Source organism: Elephas maximus, chromosome 23 (genome assembly GCF_024166365.1).
Source record: "Elephas maximus indicus isolate mEleMax1 chromosome 23, mEleMax1 primary haplotype, whole genome shotgun sequence".
NCBI lineage: Eukaryota > Metazoa > Chordata > Mammalia > Proboscidea > Elephantidae > Elephas > Elephas maximus.
In genome coordinates this window covers 8,325,909-8,346,413 of record NC_064841.1, presented here as the reverse complement: position 1 = coordinate 8,346,413, position 20,505 = coordinate 8,325,909, and positions in this window count along the sequence as shown.

Sequence of the window (20,505 nt, the reverse complement as noted above, 5' to 3'; positions counted from 1 at the left end):
TAAAAGCCCAGTGGAGCACAGTTCTTCTCTGACACGAGTTGAAATCAACTTGACAGCAGCTGGGTATCTATGGATTAATTATCTGAGTAATTAACTAGTAAACTTTTCACTAAATAGGATTACAGGTCAACATGCCTATGGCTATATTTACAAGTTACGTGAGACAGAGAGATGAGGGGGATGTAGGATATTGATTTTATAATAAAAGAAAATGAAATTAGCAAAATCATTTCAGAAACTGCATTTAAGTATTTATGTGTGCGTGCTAGTAAGCGACCTGATGGCACTGAGCAATAACATACTAGTAAGATCTATATAACATTTCTCAATTAGGAGGAAAGAACTGAAAACTTTGAGAAAAAGATAAAATACCTGAATCAAAGGACACAGAGCTAATGAGTGGCGGAGCTAGGATTTGAACACAGGTCTCTCCACTGGCAAAACCTATGCCCTTTCCAGGACACTGGGCTGTCTTACTTAGTCTCATCGCATGACTCTCTGACAGTCATTTCAAATACAGTGTTCTACACGTCCGTAGGATTTACTTGCATGTTGCCTTTTAACTTATCCTTTATATGGCATTTAATTTAAACACTGCCTTTCAGAGAAATGTTATCTGTTATTAACAGATGTTATTGTTTTAGGTGCCATTAAGTTGGTTCCAACTCATAGTGACCCTATGTACAACAGAGTGAAACACCGCCTGGTCCTCTGCCACCCTCACAATTATTGCTATGTTTGAGCCCATTGTTGCAGCCACTGTGTCAACCCACCCCATTGCGGGTCTTCCTCTTTTTCGCTGACCCTCCTCTTTACCAAGCATGATGTCCTTCTCCAGGGACTGGTCCCTCCTGATAAAATGTTGGAAGTACATGAGACAAAGTCTCTCCATCCTTGCTTCTACGGAGCATTTTGGCTGACATTAGGATACAGCAAAGATAGTTCTCATTTAGGAGTTCAGGGTAATCTTTCCCCCTCCTCATACTGATATTTAATATTTTGCTCAAGCTTCTATATGGAGAAGAATCTAGCTCATGGATATTTTTACAATTATCCTTCAAAACCAGTGGTTTTCTCAGGTAGCCACCATCTCCCTCTTTTTTATGGACTTCTTTCAGACAGAATTAGTGACTCCCTCCCTGGTGCTCCGACAGTGCTTTGTTCCTCTTAAATGGTTAAAAAACACATTTGACTTCTCTGCCTCTCTTACCAGGTCATAATTTCCTTCTAGACTGTAAATTCCTTACTAGGTGGCAAGTTTCTGTGTCTTTCATTTATAATATCTTAAAGATGGTAGACATTCTAAGTATTTATTAGCCTAATTAAACTCTATGGGAGATATTTTTAAACTGTTTCAGGGGAACTTAATTTCAACCATATTCATTTTTTTTTTTTGTCAAATAATTCATGGATAATAAAGAACATTAAAGCACCAGCCCTGGAAATGAAGAAGTGGAAAGAAGGCATTGGGTGCCAGCCCTGAGTGCTAGTAGAGAGAAGAGGAAGTATGGAAAAGCTTTACAGAGGTAGCCAGATAAACTTTTGATAGGTTCTAATGTGCTGAAGGAGTCCCAAGAGTGTACAAACAGTTAACATGCTTGGCTGTTCACCGAAAGGCTAGAAGTTCAAGTTCAACGAGAGGCTTCTTGAAAGAAAGGCCTGCCCATTTACTTCCAAAAAATCAGCCTTGAAAACCCTGTAGGGCACAGTTCTACTGTGACACACATGGAGTCGCCATGAGTCAGGGTTAACTCCATGGTAGTTAATTAACTGGTTTGATTTGCTGCAAGGATTTTGAGTAATGGGAATGGGGAGGTGTGAATAATTTAACAATTTGTACTGGGGCCTTTTGATGGAACTATTAACAATTTGATAAAAATGAGTCATACCTCCTTTCTTTGCTTGTGGAATTGCTTCTGTGGGAAAGCTTGTACTTCTGCACGGTTTGTGCCATAGAAAGCTCAATTATCACACCAGGGGTGCATTGTGATATTTTTTTCCTCCCATTTTTATTGCATTTGCTGATCCTATTCTGAATTCAAAGAAGGCTCAGAACAACTTTAGTGTGATGGTCTCAACTTAAAAGCTCTTGTAGTAGTTAGTAAAGGCATGTTTAAAGAACATTAAGAACATGAATATCAAAAACAGTTTGATATTTGGAAGCTATTGCTAGCCAAGAGAATCTAAGAACATATGGTAAAAAGCTGTGCTTTTTTCCACAAACTCTGAGTAGGTCTAGATGGGGGGAAAAGTGAGGTAAATGAAAGAGGTCTGAAGACTTCCCTTGATTCCTTCAGTTCAGACAGTCCAAGTGAACCTGACTCTCCTTCCCATACCCCTCTCTATTCCCATCCTCAGTCACCAATATCTTTTGCTTCCGAAGTGGATCTGACAAATTTCTTCACTTTGAGGTATTCCTGTAACATCTTGATATATAAGCACTATTAGGGATTTTTAAATAAAAATAAACAAGATTACAAAGGGTTTAAACCAACAAATGAACATCTAACCATGTTGTGGTGTGCCTTCGACTGGATTCCCACTCATAGTGACTCTCTGGGACAGAGTAGAACTGCCCTGTAGGGTTTTCTGGGCTGTAAAAAAAAATATATATATATATATGTATATATATATTTTTTAATCTTTATGGGAGTAGATTGCCAGGTCTTGCCTCCCACAAAGCCACTGGTGGGTTCGAACCACTGACTTTAGGTTAGCAGCCAGCAATTGCTTAACCATTGTGCCACCAGAGCTCCTTTTCTACTGGGAGCGAGAGTTTCTTTGGATATTATCAGGTCTCACCACCAAAGCCTGCCCATAACCTGAAAGGCAATAATCTGAGCTTCTGGGGTGGGGGTGGGGAGGATGGAATATATATATATACAATTTAAAAGAAAATTGAGAGAGTACTGAACATTGGCGGGGGGGGGGACTCCCGTTGTTTATGTTGTTTTGTTTTTGATTTAATTATTTTCTCCTTGACAGCTAGTCACAAAAATATTTTAAACAGGCATCTTCATCTTTAACCAAAAAAAAAAACGCAAACCCTTTGCCACTGAGTCAATTTCGACTCACAGCAACCCTATAGGACAGAGTAGAACCGCCGCATAGAGTTTCCAAGGAGCAGCTGGTGGATTTGAACTGCTGACCTTTTGGGTAGCAGCTGTAGCTCAACTACTATGCCACCAGAGTTTCCAGCTCATACATGTCTTGCTAATTATGCCAAAAATACAAGGCCCTGACCACTCTTTACTTAGGCCATTTCTCAGGGTCGTGTTTGTAACAAGCAACCTTGAGGGATGAAGTGATGTATCCGTCTGGAAGAAAGAGCAAGTTTGCTTAGTGCTTGCTATAAAATGGTGGATTTCCCCAAGCTCCATGTTCCTCTCCTATAATACAACACACTGCATGTGCAACTACCTATTTAGGCCCTTTTACACGCTCTTATGTGGAGGACATAGGGATCTGATGCAAACATGTTGAAATTCATGCAACTTGCTGGGCTAGGAGTAATACAACCCTTTGTTTCTGACCCAGGAGTCTTGTGTCTTCTGCCAGCATCCATGAAACACTAATGGGCTAATTTATCAGCCTGTGAGTAGAGTAAAACCCAATCTCAGATTCTTCATAGTTCTTGGCAGCCTTTGAGAAGTTTTGATCAATTGAGTGACACAATCTGACTCCTGTGTTAAAAGGGTCACTCAGACTACTCGGGAGAATTGACTTAGCAGCAAGGATGGAAGAAGGGGCACCAACAAGGAGACAACCAAAACAACCCAGGCAAGAGATGGTGGTGGTTTGGATTAGGGTAGTTTTGTGGGGTTGGTGAAAAAATAGTCCCATTCTGGATGTATTTGGCCAAACAGAATTTTCTGACAGATTGGCTATTGTTTGAGGGAGAAAGAAACTAGTCTAAATAATGACTACAAGATTTTTGACTCAGGCAGTTCAAGATAGGTTTATTGTTTGTTCTTAACTGAGATAGGAAGGATTTTTTGGGATGGAGTCAAAAGTAAGTGGTTGTATCTTTATATGTTAAGTTTGACTTGCCTATCAGGCATTTTAATGGGCTTATTGAGTAGGCAGTTGGATATGAACCTGGCATTCAAGACAGAGTCAAGACTCAAGATGTAAACATATAAATAAGAAAAAAATAATAAACCCATAATATTGCTTTCCAGAGGCAGCTGCTGTTAACATGCTGGTTTATTTTCTTCCAGTTGTTATATGAAGCTATATTATTTTAGCAAAAAAATATTTAAAAAGAGCATATGACCCTAGCCAGAGACAATGACATTTTACCTCTTAATTTGATTTGGAAAGACACTGCTGATCTCTGAAAGTGATGGAGACTCTCCCCCCTTTTTTATAGTGATTGAAATGCACAATATTGAAACTATCTGGCAGTGTCACCTGTACTGCAGATATTCTGCCAGACAGATTGGCTGTGTCTATAGTGGCTACTTTGAAGAAGTTGGGTGACTTTTCACCTGGACCAGGCTCTGATTTAAAACACACTGTTGGCCACATCCCTACCAATGGAACTTGAAAATGGGCAAATGTGGAAACAATGCTGGACAAAGAGGAAACGTCCTTTTTTTACCCTAATCCACATATATTATTTGGAAACAGAGAAGGGGGGGGGAGAGAAAAGTGCATCTGTGGTGGGTTTTTAGTAAAATTAAGTTCTTGAGGCTAAAAATTTGGCCTAGAAATTCTGGAACAATAGTTATTCTGAGCTCCTGATGTGGGCGGAGTATGTACCAGTGTGCCTTTTGCCATCTGTGCATACTTTGTTACCACCCAACTGCTTGAGAACACTGTACAGTATTGTAATGCTTGAGTCTTCAGCAGAATCCCCTGGAGGACTTGTTAAAACCCAGATTCCTAGGCTACACCTTCAAAGTTTCTGCTTCAGTAGGTCTGGTGTGGGACCCAGGAATCTGCATTTCTAATAAGTTCCCAGGTGATGTTGGTGCTGAGTACTTCATGTAAAATCACTGGTTTGTGGTTGAGAACATGCACTCTGGAGCCACACTGCCCAGGTTCTGATTTGTGGTTGAGAACGTGGACTCTGGAGCCACACTGCCCAGGTTCTGATTTGTGGTTGAGAACGTGGACTCTGGAGCCACACTGCCCAGGTTCTGATTTGTGGTTGAGAACGTGGACTCTGGAGCCACACTGCCCAGGTTCTGATTTGTGGTTGAGAACGTGGACTCTGGAGCCACACTGCCCAGGTTCTGATTTGTGGTTGAGAACGTGGACTCTGGAGCCACACTGCCCAGGTTCTGATTTGTGGTTGAGAACGTGGACTCTGGAGCCACACTGCCCAGGTTCTGATTTGTGGTTGAGAACGTGGACTCTGGAGCCACACTGCCCAGGTTCTGATTTGTCGTTGAGAACATGGACTCAAGCTACACTGCCCAGGTTCTGATCCAGGCTTCATTTGGGGCAAGTTATTTAACCTCTCTGTGCCTCAGCTTCTATATCCATATAATAGAGAGATGATAGCATTTACTTTATAGGGTTATTACGAGGAGGAGATAACTTGATGTAGATAAAGTGCTTTGAACAGGGCTTGGCACATAGTAAATTTATGGTTGCAATTCTTATTAAAACAGCCTTTTTGAAAACAATTACAGTGATTCTCAGTTCCTGGAAAAATCCACTTTTAATGTCTGTAATTTTTGATTAAAAAAAAAAAACTGCCATCAAGCTGATTCCCACTCATAGTGACTCTATAGGACACAGTAGAACTGCCCCATAGGGTTTCCAGGAAGCAGCTGGTGGATTTGAACTGTGAACATTTTGGTTAGTAGCCATAGCTCTGAACCACTGCGCCATCAGGGCTCCTCCCAAGGAAGACCAAAGAAGAATTGATGCCTTTGAATTATGGTGTTAGCAAAGAACATCGACTAGACCATAGACTGCCAAAAGAACAAACAAATCTGTCTTGGAAGAAGTACAACCAGAATACTCCTCAGAAGCGAGGATGCCAAGACTTTGCCTCACATACTTTGGACATGTTATCAGGTGGAATCAGGCCCTGAAGAAGAACATCATGCTTAGTAAAGTAGAGGGTCAGTGAAAAAGAGGAAGACCTTCAATGAGCTGGATTGACACCGTGGCTGCAACAGTGGACTCAAGCATAATCATGACTGTGAGGATGGCCCAGGACTAGGTAGTAGTTCATTCATAGGGTCGCTATAAGTTGGAAGCAACTTGACAGCACCTAACAACAATAAAAACAATTTTTTAAAAAATAATTTTTATTGTGCTTTAAGTGAAAGTTTACAAATCAAGTCAATCTGTCACATATAAGCTTATATACACCTTACTCCATACTCCCACTTACTCTCCCCCTAATGAGTCAGCCTGCTCCCTTCTTCCAGTCTCTCCTTTCATGACGATTTTGCCAGTTTCTAACCCTCTCTACCCTCCTATCTCCCCTCCAGACAGGAGATGCCGACACAGTCTCAAGTGTCCACCTGATACAAGTAGCTCACTCTTCGTCAGCATCTCTCTCCTACCCATTGTCCAGTCCCTTCCGTGTCTGATGAGTTGTCTTCGGGAATGGTTCCTGTCCTGGGCCAACAGAAGGTTTGGGGACCATGACCACCAGGATTCCTCTAGTCTCAGTCAGACCATTAAGTCTGGTCTTTTTACGAGGATTTGGGGAATAACAACAATTTTTGATCAATGCTTCCAGCGGGAGCCTAATGGGAGCTATGGATAAATTGCATGAAACAAGATAAGTGGTACAAAACTTGAGGGGAAATCAGCTACATGGATATCCAGTCTGAAACACTGAGAGTGCCAAGTCTAAGGGAAGTGAATTTGGTTCTCGTCCCACCCCCAGCTCATGTTGTAACTGTAGAACCACACACACACACACACACACACACACGAAAGACAATACTTTATAAAACCTTCCATAGTTGCTTCCAAGTTGTTCAGATGGTGATCATTTAGTCATTTCTTTCATAAACCTGCCTTTTATCCCGTGGCTGAAGTGACTGGCTTTATATCAAGACGAGGATTGTTGACATTTAAGCAGTTAAGTAATTTCTTGGCCATCCTATCCCTGAGGACTTTGCTCCATCATCCCAAAGCCAGGAAATCTTACACCTGGAATTGCAATAATTATTTCAGCATTTATGATTATTTAATGCATTATGCAGTTTTCTGTGCACAGTGTATAGTTACCTGATTTAGGTCAAAAAAGCCCCCAACTTAGGTTCTCTGTATATACCTGACTTTTTTCCCCAACATAGTTGGAGAAGAGTTTCTCTGTCCAGAGTAATAAGCCACAGTGAGGGTTTGTAAAAGGATGGGACTGTTTCAATGAGTTTTCCTAATCCCATGGAGTTCTCTATAGTTCACTAAATCCAGAATTACCTGTCCAACCCTCTAAGTATCCCTCAACCATCCACCTCAAGGACATTTCTCTTCACTCTCTTTCAGTCCCCACTTACATGCCAATGCTCTGGACCTCCCACCAATTGTAACTGTTTTATCTCTGAAATCTTCAACTTTGACATTTCATCTTTTGATCACATCTGTTGACTCACTTAACTTGCTTCTTCTCACTGTGACCTGGATTATTACCTGAATTCCCCTTTTTCCAGCTCCCTCATCATGTCCTTCCCTATCCAGCCTGGATCCCATAGTCAATCACTTTAAACTCCTTCTCACGAACTCTTCAAGCCCTCTCTTAACCATCATCACCAATCCTCAACCTACCAGTATCAATTGCCTTCAAGTGAATTCTGACTCATGGTGACCCCATGTGTGCCAGACTAGAACTGTGCTTTGTAGGGTTTCTAATGGCTGATTTTTCAGAAGTAGATCACAAGGCCTTTGTTCCAAAGCACCTCTGGGTAGACTCGAACCTTCAACCTTTCAGTTAGCAGCCAAGTGCATTAACAATTTGCACTGCCCAGGGACTCCAAAACCTGGATCCCATTACCCCATTGCCATCGAGTTGATTCCAACTCATAGCAACCCTATAGGACAGAGTAGAGCTGCCACAGAGGGTTTCCAAGGAGTGGTTGTTGGATTTGAACTCCCAACCTTTTGGCTACCAGCTGAGCTCTTAACTACTGCACCACCAGGGCTCCAAAACCTGGATAGTCCTGGGAAAACCAAGATGAGTTGGTTACTGTATTTATGTCTCGTTCTTCCTTCTAACCTGCAAACTCACATATCAGAGTTTATCATCATTCCAACAGGCCTAAGAAGTAGCGCTCTCCAATTTCTTCTCACAAGTTAGCCAGTTCTCCTGTTGAGCAGTTAATTCTAAAACAAAATATTTTTGTGCATTTATAAATAAACATATATTTACACACACACACATATATATATATATATATACACACATAAAAATACGGGAGCCCTGGTGGTACAGTGGTTAAGAGCTTGCCTGCTAACCAACAGGTCAGCAGTTTGAATCTACCAGCTGCTTCTTGGAAACCCTAGAGGGCAGTTCTACTCCATCTTGTAAGGTCCCTATGAGTCAGAATTACCTCGATGACATTGGGTTTGGGTTTTTTGGTAGCTTCTACTTACATGTGTAGTTGCAAACACATTCTCACCAAACATTTTGCTTCCTTTTTGCTGGAGGTAGAGCTCCCCATTTAAGAGATGGAGTACTCACACAATAAAAACCCTTCTACCTTTCATGGTCTCTATATGGTTCTTCTACTCCTACTTCACTTCACCCTGCTTTGCCTCTATCCCTGTCCCTCAGCTGAGAGGCCCACCTACTGAGAACAAAAATTGTGTCAGCATGGTTTCTCTTTCAGCTCTGCCTCATGGTTCTGCAGTGTCAACTGTGGCTCTGTGCGTCCCCAGGGCCTGACCTGTCCTTATAATTCATGTTGCTATTCAGAAGGACTTTTTGAATAGGCTCTGTAGGGCTATGACACTCATTTCGGGAGAGAACCGTATCCTGCTCCAAGTCTGATGTAGCACGCATTTTCTTTCATTTTTCTTCCCTTTTGGGCAGGGGTGTATCCCATGTCATACATCAAAAACACGGCCATTTCCTTGATTTCTTGAAGATGAAGTTTCCTCTGCTATTTTTCATTATTTGGATGTTTTCATTGGTCTCCAGGGAGAAGAGTGCAGGAAAACATCTCCATTTGCTATCCTCACTAAGATCATTACTTTAGGAACAAGCTATCAACTACACATTTTTCTATTTTTTCAAGGATTTTTTTTCTTTTTTTTTGGTCTCTTCTCTTGGGTACATTTGGTGTATTGAGGACCCACATACAGACTGTCTTCCTGGGGACCCTGTTGAGGCTCCCATGTCAACCCAGCATACTGGAGATGGGCTAAGCACAGATTCAGTCTATGTCTTACCATTTTTCTCCATTCTGCTACTTCCTGTTTCCCTCTATTGTGATCCCTGTCAGAGCAGTCAATAGTGGTAGCCAGGCACCATCCACCCACCTCCCGCAAAATCAAGCTTTTTAAAAATATAAATGACATTTGGCAATTCTTTGAAACTTTAAACTTTTTTTTTCTCCAATCACCTTAAAAAAAGAATAGGTTTAAATTCCAAGCTTCTCTTTACCCTAATGAAAACATTTTGTGGAAAATCAGTAAAATGTGTCTGTATTTAAGAAAACATAAGAGATGGCGTTCTGTCTCTTGGAGACTGAAAAATTCCCATCTAATGAGGATTATGATAATTTATACTTTTTTTGTGGTTTCCAAATAAATTCTTTATAAGAAAGAAATATTTCACTCTGAGTAGTTGAATACACATGTCTCAAATTTAATTAAGCTGTTATAATTAAAAATCTACATTTTCCTCTTTTACAGCTGAATTTTACAGGTCTACATACCAGTTTTCAAAATGTCAAATACTACTGCAAATTTATTACTACATGATGTCGTAGTAAAACCCTTTCAAAGATTGAGCTCTGCTTTTTAGATAATAAGACCTAAACCCAGTGATTCAGGCTATGTTAGTAGAACTGAAGCTTTGTTTTAATTTGACAGGCATTGGGCAAAGGCAAACGAGGAAAATTTTGTGAGATTAGTCTAACTATGAAATGGCAAACTTTGCAGGTGTAGTGACATTAAAAATAAAAATAAAATGGTATTTTTGTTTTAAAAATTACTTACCTTCCGAATGAAGTTTTCTCTGATATGCTCACTGTATCACCCGCTACCCTGCTCCAGGTAATGGAAACAGAAAATAAAATAGAAAGCTCCTTTAGCGAGGAGCATACACCCATTGTTCTCTATTTAACAACGGGCGCTCTGTGCTCTAGCTTTTTTAGAATGCTTTTCAGCAATGCAGTTGTCCACATATGTTCAAACATACTTTGGAAAATATGGTTGCTGAACCTTTGCTGGACATGCAGGCTTTCCCTTGAAAACTCATCAGGACTGACTCATTACTGAAGACTTGAGATTCCAGCCCTTGCACCTCAAAGTATGACAAGCATATTTGGCTTGACTTCAGGTTTTTTTTTTCAATTGCACTTTAGGTGGAGGTTACAGAACAAACTAGCTTCTCATTAAACAATTAGTACACATATTGTTTTACAACATTGGTTAACAACCCCACTATATGTCAACACTTTCCCTTCTCCACCTTTGGTTCGCTATCACCAGCTTTCCTATCCCCTCCTGCCTCCTCCTCCTTGCCCCTGGGCTGGAGGGCCCCTTTAGTCTCATTTTGCTTTACGGGCCTGTCCAATCTTTGGCTGAAGGGTGAACCTTGGGAGCGACTTCATTACTGAGCTACAAGGGTGTCCAGGGGCCATACTCTCGGGGTTTTTCCAGTCTCTGTCAGACCAGTAAGTCTGGGCTTTTTTTGTGTGTTAGAATTTTGTTCTCCATTTTTCTCCAGCTCTGTCTGGGACCCTCTATTGTGATCCCTGTCAGAGCAGTCAGTGGTGGTAGCTGGGCACCATCTAGTTGTCCTGGACTCAGTCTAGTGGAGGCTGTGGTAGTTGTGGTCCATTAGTCCTTTGGACTAATCTTTCCCTTGTGTCTTTAGTTTTCTTCATTCTCCCTTGCTCCCAAAGGGGTGAGAACAGTGGAGTATCTTAGGTGGCCACTCATAGGCTTTTAAGACCCCAGACACTCTTCATCAAAGTAGAATGTAGAACATTTTCTTTATAAACAATGTTATGCCAATTGAGTTAGATGTTCCCTGAGACCATGGTCCCCAGAGCCCTCAGCCCAGCAATTTGGTCCCTCAGGGAGTTTGGATGTCTCTGCGGGGCTTCCATGACCTTTCCTTGTACAAGCTGTGCTGGATTCCCCAGTACTGTGTACTGTCTTACCCTTCACCAAAGTTACCACTTATCTATTGTGATTTGACTTCATTTTTATGCATATGTTTCCTTGCTTTCCTTCTTCCTTTGCTATTTTCTTTCTGTCAGAAGCTTCAAACAAAGTTGACTATTCTGAACACACTCACCATGATGGTGAAAGGGTAGCAGGGCCCCAAATGTCCTGGCTTCCTTTCTACTTTCTTCCTTAGTAGGCTTTCCTGGATCCTCTCCTCTAATTGACCTCAAAATATTAGCATTCCTTTGGGCTCCATCCTGGGCCCATATTCTTCTCTAACCGCATGTTCTCCTCAGGTGCTTTCATCCATTTCCATGTCTCTAAATAATATATGGAACCCTGGTGGCACAGTGGTTAAGAGCTTGGCTGCTAACCAAAAGATTGGAAGTTCGATTCGCCAGCTACTCCTTGGAAATCTTATGAGGCAGTTCCACTCTGTCTTATAGGGTTGCTAAGAATTGGAATTGACTCAATGGTAATGGGTTTTAAATATTATGTATCCACTGACTTCTCAGTGGATTTCTCTGCCCCAGACTTCTCCTCTGAGCTCATTTTAGAGACTGCCCAAATTTGAATCCTGGCTATGCCCCCTCATACTTTTTTTTTTTTTTATGCCCCCTCATTAGCTATATGGACTTGGGAAAATTATTTAACCTCTATGTGCTTTTTTTTTTTTTTTTATGTGACTAGTGAGTTTATTAATAGAACACAATTTGTAGGGTTGCTATGAGGATTTTTTATGAGGATTAAATAAGTTAAGGCAGAAAAATAGTTTGGTAATAGTATAAAATTGAGTGGTTGTGACAACTTAATTTACAAATACATATAAAGTTCTGAGATCTGGGGCACAATCAGTAATCAATCCCATTAAACCCATTGCAGCCCAGTCAATTCCAACTCATAACGACCCTATGGGACAGAGTAGAACTGCCCCATAGGGTTTCCAAGGAGTGGCTGGTGGATTCAAGCTGCCGACCTTTCGGTTAGCAGCTGAACCCTTAACCGCTGTGCCAACAGGGTGCCAAGTTATCAATAATTGATAGCTATGATTATATCCAAGTGCCTACTATGCACCTCTGCCAGGCTACAGCATAGCATCTTTTAAACTCTACACACACACACACACACACATGCACACACACACACACACACACACACATACTCTTTTCTGTTTAAATCTCTCCCATGTCAGGAAAGCACTGACTTCAAGTGCTTATTTAAGCCAGAAGCCAAGGATCATTCTCTGGTCCTCTTTATTCTCTGCCCTGGTTATTGTTAGGTTCAGTAGAGTTGGTTTTCTACTCATAGTGATCCCACGTGACAGAGTAGAACTTCCCTACAGGGTTTTCTAGGCTGTAATCTTTATGGGAGCACATCACCAGGCCTTTCTCCCACGGAGCCTCTAGGTGGGTTTTAACCACAAAACCTTTCAGTTAGCAGTGGAGCACTTAACCATTGCACCACCAGGGCTCTTTGTCCTCACCGCTAGTATTCTAGATATCAGTATATTCTTTGAGTCTCCAAAGTTATTTTAAATCTGCTCACTTCTCTTCATTTTCACTTCCACGTCAGTAATCAAGCTCCTTTTGGTTAGTGTCTGGACCATCGCTGAAGACTTCTAACTGCCCTCGCTGCCTTCTCTTTATTCGTCCATTGTCCATATGGCATTAGAGTGATTCTTTAAATCACGTGTCTGTGCGTGTGATTTCTCTGCACAAACTTCTCTGGATTCCTATTTCACTTATATTGAAGTCCATCTCCTCACCATGGCCTATGTGGTTCAGGGCGACCAAGCCCCACCTGCCACTCTAATGTCATTTTTGACCTTTTGCCCCCTTGCTCAGTGGCCTTCTGTCATACTGCCCTGATGGTTCTTAGAAGAAACCAGACTGTTTGCCTACTAAGGCCTTTGACTTGCTGAGCCTGGACCTTCTTCCCCTAAGCTCCACTGTTGTTGTTGTGTGCCACTGAGTCCGTTCCAACTCATAGCGATCCCATAGGACAGAGTGGAACTGTGCCATAGGGTTTCCAAGGCTGTAATCCTTATGGGAGCAGATCACCAGGTCTTTTCTCCTGCAGAACTGCTGGTGGGTTCAAAACATTGACTTTTGGGTTAGTAACCATTGCGCCACCAGGGCTCCTAAGCTCCCCTAAGCATATTGATCGTTCTTTTTCTCAATGATCAGCTTAGACGTCACCTCATAGGGAAGTTTTTTTTTTTTTTTTTTCCTGGAAACCCTATTAGAAGTAATCCTGCCCATCCCAGGCTATTTTTTTAGCACACAGCAATGAGAGCGCCAATGTCTGGATATATTTCCCTATTCTAAAATCTTTTACAATTATTGCTGTTGTTTTTAAGAGGAAAGACTGACAAATAAGCTCGCATTGGAAATTTTGGATGTAAAATGCTATGAAAGGGGCAACTGCAGGGCTTCCAAGATTTTTAACTCAGACTAGAAAAGGAGAGGTCAAGGAGATGTTCTTGACCCCTTTGACATGTCTCTCAAAGAGCAGACTATCAAAACATAGCAGTATAAATACTAAGAAAAGCTTTGGCCTTTGTATGATTGAGCTCCACTTAAAATTTCCCCTACAAAACAGGAGCAAAAATATGTAAAGCATGTATTTTTTGACATCTGGTCCTTACTTGGTTAAACCCTCAGCAAATTATGGAACAAAAGAAGGGCTGCCATGCTCCATGTTGATCTTGTGCAGGCCCGGGGGGATTATTTGTTCATATAAAAGTTCCACTGTAGATCAACTGATAATTTTGGAAAATCCATTCCTAACTCTTCTTAGACCTTGCTTTCCAAGCTCTGGGAACCTGTAAGCAGGCTCTCTGATTTGAATGCCAAATCCCTGCTGAAATTTCCTTAGATTTTCTTCCTGGCAGAGCTTTGTGTTCCGAGGCTATTTATAGACAAACTAAAAATTACAGCGGGGCTTCAAAATGGTGTTTCGGGTTCCTCATTCTCTCCATAATGGCTACAAAGAGGACAGAAGGCAGCAGAGAGGGGCAGATGAACTACTTCCTCTGTTGGCTTTGGACTGTTACAGAGATTACTCAGAAATGAATCCTCAAGGGTGACAAGGCAGGTCTGAGGAACTTTCCAGGCTTTGTAGGGGGTGATCTTCAGAGAATTCTGAAGTAGAAGGGGCCCATACAAGGCAATTTCATCTTAGGGCAGGCACAGTTGAGAATTGGGGGTAGAGTGATGATCGAAGTCTTATTTCCTCAACTGGGCAAAATTTGGTGCTTCAGATATTTGTTAGAGCTGTAAGACCCTCCTCTAGGTTAGGGGGCTTCTCCCCCATTTGTCTATGGAGTTTTTCCAACCAACTTTCTTCTCTCAACTCTGGACCTACTTCTTTTTGTCCTCTGGGCAGTCTCTCAACATTTTAAGGGTAAACTTAAGTGTTACATATGTAACTCATGTGTACATGTGTGCATATGTGTGCATGTTACATGTGGATAAATATTCTCAATAATGCAAGTAGTTGTTTTTTCATAATTTCCACATGCAACCATTTGTTTTCATAAAGAATACTTCCAGAGCATTCATCTAGCAGAGAAGGAGTTAATACAGAATGTTTCCGCAAGGAAAAATTGGGTGCTCTGGTGAGGAAGAACTGCTTCTCAAAACCTGCCTGTCACCTAAGGAATAGGACATAGGAAATAAAATCAATCTACCATATTTTATTCAAGTACAGTCAACAGATCTATTTAAAAATATTTATCCACCACCTACAATGTGCAATGTGCCAGATGCTACTATCTAATTTTGCTCTTCGTCACACATATATACATCTCTCTCTTTTGAGAAGAACATTTTTGGTTTACAGCATCGAAGGACTGCCTCCTGTTTGAAATCAAAACTTGGAGGTCATGGAGCAAAGCTTATGCATACGACATCCCAAGTATTTCTTATAACCCACTGATTTGTGAGGGATGGACAGCTGGAGTTACTTTTGGACAAGCATTTGCATCCTGGTTTAAAGCTTAGTTCAATGTGTTTGGTCTAGAAATTAGTTAGGCTGTTTTATTGTTTAGGCCATGAAACCATACAGTAAGATTTCTACTTCTGTCCTAAGAAGAGAAGAAACACAGAAAAATAAATAAGCAATAGAAATAATAACCAAGATTTTTTAATTTGAAACAATTTATATTTGGACAAAAATTAGAGTCTTTTTGTCAGAGCATTTTCTTTTTTTTTCTTATTTCTTTTTATTCCTTTCTGTTCATGTTCACTCTCCTTGTGATTAGTTTTAGGTTTCCCACATATATTTTGAAAATCCCAGACTTGAAATATTGTTAATCATGGAATTATCCTGTATTCTTTGAAAGTATAGCAAACCAAGCCGAGAATATACCTATGGTAATAGTATATATATATATATTTTTAATAGTCAGAACATTTGAAAATAATCTATTAGACACTTGTATTGTTGTGTGGCATCAAGTCGATTCCAACTCATAGTGACCCTATTAAATAGTAGTTATGCAATAATAAGGCATATGTTGTAAAACTCCCTTATCAAGCATTTTGTATTTCAACTTGTCCTTTTGTTCCCTTATTGATTGAAAAAGCATTTTCTGCTCCCCTTCTATGTTTCTACGTGTCAATCTCTGCCAAACTTTGGGAAATATGCATTGAATGAAATACAGTTCCTGCTCTCAAGCCATGTAAGAAATAGGATACGTATATAAATAATTGTTTTTTTTTACATGGAAGACATCACCGTGGTAAAGTCTATCTCTACTAGAGAAGAGAAAATGATTTACTTTGTTTGGTAGGGATGAGTCAGTAAAGACATATTGGAGGAAATCATGCTTGAGCTGGTGTTGGAAGGACCAATAGGTAAGTGTTAGGCAGATTGGGGTAGTGAGGAGGATGGTGTAGGTTGTGGGTGCTTTCTAGACTTTTGCAAAAGACAAAAAAGCATGAGTGAATATATATATATATATATATATATATATATATTTTTTTTTTTTTTTTAAGGGAAATACCCTTTCCTTTGTTTTTTGATTTTAAAAATATTTAAGTGCCTGCTTTTGTCAAACATTGTGTTAAGGAATACAAAGATAATAAAAATGGCTCCTGACCCTGAGGGGAGGCATCAAGAGATAAGTCTGGGAAGGTAAACAAGGACTCTGCTAAGAATCCTGGATTTTTGTCCTGAGAGTGATGAAGAGCCACTGATGACAACAAGCAAGTGGGAAGCAAGGTTAGAACTGAGTTTCAGGAAGATTGTACCGGGAGCAGTTAGGAGGCTAGATTAGAGGGAGCAATGGTTAATGGCAGGCATGAGGCCCACTGAAGAGGCATTTCAAGAGTCCAGGGAGAAACAGTTAGGCTGAGGGACAGTTGGAATGAAGAGAAGTAACTAGACATACAATTAGGGGAAGAATCAATTGGATTTAGGAAAATGAGAGGGAAGAATTTTTGACTTAGGAAATGGAATGAACAAGGCACTGAAAAACAAGATGGAGGACATAGGTATAAAAAATAAATTGAGGGGTAAAACACTGTCTTGTAAGTAAGTAGTTACATAACCAAGTCAGACTCTTAGAGGCATGGGCTGGGCTGGAAATACTGGGTCTGAAGTCATCTGTACATAGCTGATGGTTGCAAGATGTGAACGAATGGTATTGACAAGGAAACATTAGTGGAATAAGAAGAAAAAAAGAGAGAGAGAGAGAACTTAATGCAGGACTCGGGAAAATTGGAGCGCAAACCCTATCCTTATTAATAAATACCAAAAAGTAATAAGATAGGGTATTTTATGATATAAAGCAACATTTCCTTTCTTTTTATAAAGATATCCCAAAATAATCTTATAGGTGAGCAGGTAATTCAAATACAGCATTGCTTCTAAAACTCAAAGAGTACTTTAGCAGCTGTAAAATGTGGCTTTGATTTTTTGAGAGCTCTAAAAATATCTTTTAATACAACCTTTATCGAATAGACATTCCATTGCATCTGAATATTTTTGAGAAATCTGACATGATCAGAAAAATAAATATTTTACTCAAATTCCCAATTTTTGGTAATATTATTATGTAATATCATTGGCAAATTATTTGCAGTAGCTCAGTTGAAATCCCCCTTACATAAGCAAATAACTCTCAAGTATTTAGTGGTAGTGGTTTTTAACATGTGTTGGAGATTAGCTTTTATTTCTTTTCCACATTTTTTCTTTGTCCTTTTAACAAGTAGTCTATTCAAAATGGTAGAGTTCAACAACTTTAAAAACAAATGGGGAATAAAAAGGCAAAGCCCAATTAGAGACTGCGTATAATTTGGCACATAATTATGGAATGTGGAGGGCGTCAAGGCAGGTCTGGAGAGGAGGGTCCGAAACTAGCTACCCTAAATGGGAGGAATCTATCATAGACCACAGGTCTAGCGCAAAGACCAAGTTCATAGAGTGCGGAAGGCAAAAAAAGGCAGGGAGTCCAGAGCTTTGTAGGTCCAACAGTAAATACGATATTGATAGAAAGGAAACACCAAGAGTGAGTTGTATTATATATAGCAGGCTAATTGTTCTTGATTTCTTTTACAGTCTTTGATATGTCTGGAGAAGCAGAGGCCCTCAGGAGTGTGATTCAGTCATCCATTCATTTCTTTGTTCACTATTTACCTAATATCAGTTGAACAGAATGTGTAAAAGGGGCTTGGGATACTAAGATGAATGCCAGAATATCTATTTTTAAGGGACAAGATGATAAATATTTTTGTAGGTTTCTACTCTCTCTGACTACAAATAGGAACTCAATTTTAAAAATGTGAAATAATTCACACAGTTAACAGAACGTCCAGAGAATTATGCAACAGGCATGCAGATGTTTTCCTCTCAGAGTAAAAAAAGTTAGCATTTTATTATATTTGCTTCAAACGTGCTTTGTTTAAATACATTAAAGGTTCAGTTAGGCCTCTCCCACCCTATTTTCCTTGCTCAGAGATTACTATTGCCTTGAAATTGGTGTATATATCTCTCTAGTCCATATTTTTATACTTTTATTTTTTATAAACATGCATATGCCCATAAAGAAAGAACAGAGTTTTTGTTTTGTTTTGCAGTTGTTAGCTGTAGGAAGAAAGTATCACAATGTACATCTCCCCCCCGCCCCACTACTTGGGTTTTCACTCAAGAGAGTACATACTTCTGACACACAAAGATTTAGTTCTTTTATTTTTCCTGTTATATAATATTTTATTAAGGTATATCACACAACTGATTTTTTTCACTCATTCTCTCTTAGACACTTAATTTGTTTCCAATCTTTCTTTATTATGAACATGACCACAACGAATATCCTATATACCCCTCCTTGTAGAGATGTAAACATTTCTAAGGTTTATACTTAGAAGTGGATTTAACAGGTCTCAGAGACTATATTCAGAGTCACCAGCAGCACTACCTATCCTACCTGCTGCCGTCAAGTCGATTCTGATTCAGTGGCCCTGTAGGACAGAGTAGAACGGCCCCTAGGGTTTCCAAGGAAAGGCTGGTGGATTTGAACTGTTGACCTTTTGGTTAGCAGCTGAGTTCTTAACCATTGTGCTATCAGGGCCCCAGTACTAGATGTTATGTAAAAATAAAAAAAAAAAAAAAATTTATCCCAGTAGTGGCTGAAAATTTCTGTTTCCCAATTTCCTCTCTATACTTGCCATTATTGAATTTAAAAATTTTTTGCCAATCTTTTGGGTATAACGGAAGCCCTGGTGGCATAGTGGTTAAGCGCTACAGCTGCTAACCAAAGGGTCGGCAGTTCGAATTCACCTCTTTGAGGCAGTTCTACTCTGTCCTATAGGGTCGTTATGAGTTGGAATCGACTCGACGGCACTGGGGTTTATTGGGTATAAAATGATATCTGGCTATGTTTTATTATTTTATTTTTCATTGATCTGATTACTATTGAATTTGCACATATTTTCATGTATTTATGGGCCTCTTCAGTTTCTTCTGTAGACTGTCCAATCCTTTGCCTATTTTTCTTTTAGATTGTCTTTTTCATATGCAATTTCAGAAGTTCCACATGTATTTTGGATACTATTCTCTTCTTGGTTTTATGTATCGCAAACATCTTCTTTTAGTTTGTGATGCATCTTTCAATTGTGCGTGTAGGATATGAGAGAAATCTGATAAATTAAAAAAATGAGTGATTCTGAGCTATTTTGGCCTGAGAAATGACCCACTGCCAGAGGGAGCCCCTGACATCCATCATTCTCTAGTTGCCCTATTCACAGACTCTCCAAAACTATCTGCCTTGGGTCCACTAAGATTAATCTTACTATGCTTTTTATCACTGTTTTATCAGTCCCCACAAGAGCACAGATTCTAAGCTACTCCTTGTTTCCTAAACCCGGTAACTCTGGACACCTTCTATTTCTCTCCATCATCTAACACTTCCTAAGACCTGAAACTCTTACTCTGTCCTTTGAAATCCACGTTGCTGATCAGCTTAATTCCCCACAGCCTCAAACTCTTCTGGGAAGCTTTCTTCCTTTCCCTTTGTGTTCTGAGGGAAACCCTGCTCACCCCAAGGTCTCTGATCCCCTGATGCTCTCTCGAGTCTTCGCTGTTGCATTTCTCTTACAGCCCTACGGTATGTCTTTCTTGCTTCCCTCTGTACCTTCTATTTGTCCTGGTTTCTCAGTAGCATTTAAAAGTTTTCTACATGTATTTCTTGAATTGATTCCTTGTTGTTGTGCAGGTTAGCTGGAGTAGAGTGGTTTTTGTCTGTATGTTTCTATTTTGCTATGCTGCGCCATTCCTGGTCCCTCAGCTAGAAAGTACAAAATGGTGTTGTTTATTTATTTTATTTTTTTATCTGTACCCCTTGGCATTTCTTGCTTGTTGCTTCTTTAGCTTAAAGTCTGGGATATATAAGGGAAAAGAAAACCCAGGAAATTGATCCTCATACTGTTTTTTGGATCCTGAGGTTCCTAGCAGTTCTGCTTTCTTCTCTCCACCTTTCAGAGTCTTCTTATGTTTATTTTATATATGATATACGGAGTTTTTAGCTGTACTTAGTAGGAGAAATAGGGAAAAGTACATACTTCATCTTCCTTGTATTTCAGCCTTTCTGAATCGCTCTGCTTTAGGTTTGTCTCTTGTATACAACATATATTTGGGTCTTGCTTTGTGAGCCAAATTGAAAACTGTTTTTTGTTAAATAAGTAC